Raw genomic sequence first — 6178 nt, forward strand, 5'->3', positions numbered from 1 at the left:
ACTGGGTGGCCACTCCGGGTAATGCACAAACCATTTCCCTCACGGATCAACAGTGACACTGCGTTGCCAGTCGGGGTAACATACAGACTCTGTTTCCCCTGGAGCAGCAGTAACTCCTGATCACCAGTTAGGGTAATGAGTAGTGTGCATATGCCCTGGAGGAGCAGTGACAGCCTGTGGCAGCCCCAGCCTGCTCCCCGGGGGTGGGGGGGGAAGGGGGGGGCGGGGAGAGGGGGGAGAGGGGCTGAGGTGGGGTAGACAGAAACTTGTGGCAGCTGCATTCCCCCCCACCCTCCATGAGGCCTTGGCCCTCTCTGTGGCTCTCCCTCACTCAAGGAAAAGTCCTGCCTCCTCCCCTCAGAGGCTCCGGCCCTTCACCAGGTCAGAGGCCAGAAGCTTAAAGTCAGAGCCAGGCAGGATGGGGCAGCTGCTGCTCTAGGTGGTGCAATGACGCAGGCTGCCAAAATGTTTCCCCATCTTGTCCTTGTACTGGTTGCAGGTTCCGGGGCTGTGGCTGCTGCTCAGTTCCCTGCCGCCCTTCGACAACTCACAGACCTTAAGAGCCGCTCAGGTGCGGGTCCTGCTCCAGCTAGATTCAGAGACCTTTCCTCAGGGGCCGACCCCGTACTGACAAATTCTCTCCACCGACAAGAGTCTTTGCAGCCCTCCCTCAATACTTAACTTAAGCACATTTCCATTTGCTCTTACTCTGCAGATCACTTCAATCCCTAGGGATGGGCTCAGGGTGGCTGCTCCTTCTTAGGTCTCTGCCACAGGTTGGCCATTCTCTCATCTACCCAATCTCATTAGGAACTGAAAAGAGAAAGAGAGAACACTTTTAAGCTAGGCCACCACTGGTGCATGTGGCTTCTGCTCATTGGAGCCCCGTTCTTTATTCCTCTCCAGCCCACCCAGGGCCTAAAACGCTCATCACTCCCAAGGAACTACAGCCCTCCAGGAAAGGGACAATCCCCGACAATTACCAGCCACAGGCAGAGCTGTACCTTCCCCAGGACACATCCCATAGAAATGAGAAGCATCTCTCTGTTCTCAAGGAGGCACCTCACTATGTAGATACTGGAGAGAGATATTTCACAAACAAACACCTGCTCCTCCAACATCACAAGAGACCTCCTCAGCTCCATTGCCAAGTGAAATGTCTAGATTGTGCAGGTCCACTTCCTCCAGATGCTCCTCCTCTGTCTGGGGCTGCTGCACGGGCCTGGAGCAGGCCTCTGCAAGAACAGCAAACCACCTATGGAAGAGCCATCGCTGCCAGAAAGGCTATAGGTGCATGAGCTCTTCCAATACCTGCCTCCCTCTCCCAACCATACTACATCACCTCCATTGCAGTAAAAGACACGGACAGAACACTGATGGGTCAAATGGCCATTTACGCCCCCCTTCTGCCAGCTCTTTCCCGCCCCCATCCTGCGGCTCTTGACTCCAAGACTGTGAGGATACACAAACAGCACCCATGCCCAATTTCTGTGAAGGGAGACAGAACCAGAAGAGGGAGCGTGTATGTCTGTGTTGGCCACAGAAGACAGAGAGAGAGAGAAACACGGGAGGAAGAAAAGCATCTCACTGTCTGGACTGACCTCCTGAATCCAACCTTCTGCTGAGGAGAACACTCCACTCCTGGTCAGAGAAAAAAGCAGCCCCTGAAAATAAGAGCCTTGTCTCCCTCGTAACCAGAGCTAGTCTTGAATCTCTTCCTACACACCAAGCGCCAGCTAATGAAAAGTCCCAGCCTGGAGCCAGGTGGACCATGGCAGAGCCCTCACAGCTTGCCTTCGCTTTCCCGCACATGAGGGGAGTGGACTCTGACCCGCCACTTTTCCCTTGGTACTAAACCCAACACAAGAGGGGGACAGTAAAATTAGCATCTCAGTTGGCAACACTGCTCTTCTTGCATCTCCCACACTCCAGGGTTCTGCCCTCAACCCCCCTTGCACTATGCCTTTATAACTACAAATAGAAAACACCTGTTGCAACGGCACCTGAAATTGTGACTTTGCGGAGGAGACCTGCCTCTTCCTCAGCCTTAATCCCACAGATTCCCAAGCCCAATGAGGAAGCTCACAGCCTGTGAAGAAAACTAGAGTGAGTACAGAATGAGAAATTCAAAGCATTGACTGCTTACTCACAGTCAGTTATGTGGAAGGCAGAAAGCGGAGGACTGATAATCTTCGCTTACAAGAATGTCCAGGCTGCTCAGGTCCACCTCTGCCAGCTTCTCCTTCAGCTGCTGCTCGACGATTCCTCTGCAAGCACCACAATTAAGCCAAGCAGGAGCCATCACTCCACAAAACTCAATTGATGCGCAAAACCTTGCCCTCATCCCTGCCTCCCTCTCCCATCCCATCTACATCGGCCCTGCTTGATGAACAGAGACTCAGTCAATGCTGACAGTGATGCTCCACTCTCCAGCGCACTCCCCCGCATGATTTTTGTACCCTCCTACTTCTTCATGGCTCCCGAGACCTAGCCAGTGGGGATGCACACGGAGCATGCCTGCCCGTGTTCTATGAAGGGAGACCGAACAAGGAGAGACAAACACAGACAGACAAAGTGTGTCAGCCGACACACTACAGTAGCGAAGAGAGAGAGAAACATGGAAAACATGGAAGGAAGGCAAGAAACTCACCAGCTACAGTCATCCTCCTGGATCCAACCTTTTGGTGCAATGGACACACCTCTCCTGGCCAGACAGATGAGCAGCCCCTGATAATGGGAGCCTTGTCTCCCCCGTAGCCACAGTTAGTCAGGAACCTTTTCTTACAAACACAGACCTAGCGAATGGCATGTCCCTGCCTGGAGCCAGGTGCACCATGACCAGACTCCTCACCAAACCAGACACTTATCTTACTGACAGTGATGGGTGCTCTGCTTCCAGCTAGACGGCATCATCATAGCCTGGCATCAACAATGCTCACTGTCTCATGGCTCTTGTACACTTTCCATCTCACAACGGGGGTTGGCTCTTACCCTTGACACTAAGCACAACACAAGAGAGAAAAACAAAAGTTATCATGTTGTGTCGGTTCTTCTTCTCCCTGTCCCATTACACCTTCACAGATACAATTAAAAAGCACACAACATACACTCAACCTGTGGAATTGCTGGCCAGAGAATGCTGCGAAAGCCAAGACTATAACAGGGTTCAAAAAAGAACTAGGTAAATTCATGGAGAATAGGTACATCAATGGCTATTAGTCAGGATGGGCAGGAATGGTGTCCCTAGCTTCTGTTTGCCAAAATCTGGGAATGGGCGACACAGGATGGATCACTTTTCGATTACCTGTTCCATTCATTCCCTCTGAAGCACCTGGTATTAGCCAGTCGGAAAACAAGATAGTGGGCTAAATGGACCTTTGGTCTGACCCCATATTGCCATTCTTACGTAAACCCACACTTACTCACAAAATAGGGAAATTCTCCTCCCACACCCAGAACAAGGAGGAAAACTTTTATGAGAAACCAAGCCTCACCTAAAGGGAAGCAGCCGTCTGTACTCAGGCTCTACCATGCATTTATCTAAGCCCTGGTCTACACTGGGGCGTGGGGGGGAGATCAACCTAAGATATGCAACTTCAGCTACGAGAAAAGCGTAGCTGAAGTCGACGTATCTTAGGTCAACTTACCTCGGCGTCTTCACGGCATGGGGTCGACTGCCACCGCTCCTCCGTCGACTCCGTTTGCACCTCTCGCCATCGATTTATCGCGTCTAGACTAAAATTGACCCCCGATAGATCGATCACTACCCGCTGATCCGGCAGGTAGTGTAGACATGCCCTGAGGCTTCAGCCGTGCTGCTAAAAGCCGTGAAGCGTAGCCGCTGTTTGTCGTCTCTCCTGCCAACAAAAAACTCCCACTCCCAAAGAGTGGCATTTGTATTGTGAGCAGGAGAGCGCTCCTGCCGACAATGCGTGGTTCACACTGGTACTTGTAGTGGCAAAACTTGTGTCTTTCGGGGGAAGGTGGGGGGGATTAACACCTCTGAAAGACAAAAGTTTTGTCCTTCAATGCCAGCATAGACATACCCTTACAGGCAACTCAGCCTGCAGCTGCCCTGGAACAACAGTAACACCGGGTGGAAGGGCGGGGTTATGCACAGAGGATTTTCCCCATAGAGCAACAGTGACACTGGGTGACCACGGAATAATCCACAAAACATTTCCCTCGTGGAGAAACAGACACCAGATGGCCACTCGGGTTAATACACACTGCACTTATCTCATGGAGCAACAGTGACACTGGGTGGCTAATCCAGGTAATGCACAAAGCATTTCCTTCGTGGAGCAACTGTGGATTACCCTGAGTGACCACCCTGTGTCACTGTTGCTCCATGAGGGAAATGCTGTGTGCATTACTCAAGTGGCCACCTGGCATCACTAAAATATTTCCCTCATGGAGCAAGAGTGAAACCAGGTGGCCAATCCAGGTAATGCACAAACCATTTCCCTCATCAAGGGAGAGAGACAACGAGGGGCCACTCGGGTTAATGCACAACGCATTTCCCTCATGGAGCAACAGTGACACTGGGTGGCCAGTTGCACGAATGCACAAAGCATTTCCCTTATGGAACAACAGTGACAATCATAGAATAGCAGGGTTGGAAGAGACCTCAGGAGGTCATCTAGTCCAACCCCCTGTTCAAAGCAGGACCAATCCCCAACTAAATCCAGGGCTTTGTCAAGTCCGACCTTAAAAACTTTTAAGGAAGAAGATTCCACCACCACCACCTCCCTAGGTAACGCATTCCAGTGTTTCACCACCCTCCTAGTGAAAAAGTTTTTCCTAATATCCAACCAAGTTTTTAACTCTGCACTTGACTTTGTTGAACCTCATCAGATTTATTTCGGCCCAATCCTCTAATTTGTCGAAGGCCCTCTGTATCCTACCCCTACCCTCCAGTGTATCTACCTCTCCTCCCAGTTTAGTGTCATCTGCAAACTTGCTGAGGGTGCAATCCACACCATCCTCCAGATCATTTATGAAGATATTGAACAAAACCGGCCCGAGGACTGACCCTTGGGGCACTCCACTTGATACCGGCTGCCAACTAGACATGGAGCCATTGATCACTACCCGTTGAGGAAAAATGGGGGTGAGGGCTGCACTGTGGGGTAGAGGAGTGTAGGGTTCCCAAGGTGTACTGAAGCAATATGGGATTCAGAAGCCCCAGAGAGGAAGGCAGGGGAGGGCAAACTTTTTGGCCTGAGGGCCACATTGGGTTTCCAAAATTGTATGGAGGACTGGTTCGGGGAGGCTGTGCCTCCCCAAACAGCCAAGCGTGGCCCGGCCCCTGCCTCCTATCCGACCCCCCTGCTTCTTGCCCCCTGATGCCCGCCCCCCCCCCCCCAGGACTCCTGCCCCATCCAACCCACCCGTCCCCTGACCACCCCTGAACCCCATCCAACCCCCCCGTCCCCTGACCACCCCTGAACCCCACACCCCTGACTGCTGCCTGCCACTCTATCCAACACCCCTCCCATTCCTGACTTGCCCCCCAGGACCCCTGATCCCTGACTGCCCCCCGCCACCCCATCCAACCCCCCCTCTCCTTCCTGACTGCCCCCCCAGGACCCTTGCCCCCATTCAACCCCCCCCCCATTCCCCACCCTCTGACCACCCCAACCCCTATCCACACCCCTGCCCCTGACCACCACCCCCAAATCCCCTGCCCTCTGTCCAACCCCCCCGGCTCCCCGCCCCCTTACCGCACTGCCTGGAGCGCCAGTGGCTGGCGGCACTACAGCCGCGCGGCCCAGAGCACCGGGTCAGGCCGCGGCTCTGCAGCTGCTCTGCCTGGCCGCCCAGAGTGTCACGCCAACGGCACAGTGCACTGAGGCTGCGGGGGAGGGGCCGGGGACTAGCCTCCCGGGCCAGGAGCCAGGCAGGAGGGTCCCTCGGGCCCGATGTGGCTCACGGGCCGTAGTTTGCCCACCTCTGGAGTAAGGGCAGGGTGGACAGGGGTTGGAGGTCCCCAGGGTGGCTGGGAAGGGGAACCCGGCAGATTCGAGAAGGAACAGGAATTGGAGAGGGAAACCTGGCAGGCTGTGGATGGCGTGGTGGAGCGTGGAGCTGGGAAAGTGGGGCCCAGCAATGGAGAACTAGGTTGGAGGGGGTTGGGGTGCAGGGATGGGGTGCCATGGAGGATGTTGGGGTGCCC

At 54.0% G+C, this 6178-nt stretch overlaps 1 long non-coding RNA gene across 2 annotated transcripts; it reads right to left on the minus strand.

Moving 5' to 3' along the window:
* Nucleotides 1–273: 273 nt before the first annotated feature.
* LOC141975640 (uncharacterized) lies at nucleotides 274–4260 on the minus strand. Of its 2 annotated transcripts, XR_012635967.1 has the most exons (6): nucleotides 3648–4260; nucleotides 2651–2999; nucleotides 2201–2267; nucleotides 2004–2089; nucleotides 1107–1235; nucleotides 274–813 (listed from the first exon to the last, which is right to left on the minus strand). It is a non-coding gene; the product is annotated as an uncharacterized LOC141975640 (long non-coding RNA). The 2 variants fall into 2 exon arrangements; XR_012635965.1 differs by lacking the exon at nucleotides 1107–1235.
* Between the last annotated feature and the right edge of the window lie 1918 nt (nucleotides 4261–6178).

The sequence above is a fragment of the Natator depressus genome, chromosome 21 (assembly GCF_965152275.1).
Source record: "Natator depressus isolate rNatDep1 chromosome 21, rNatDep2.hap1, whole genome shotgun sequence".
Classification (NCBI taxonomy): Eukaryota; Metazoa; Chordata; order Testudines; family Cheloniidae; genus Natator; species Natator depressus.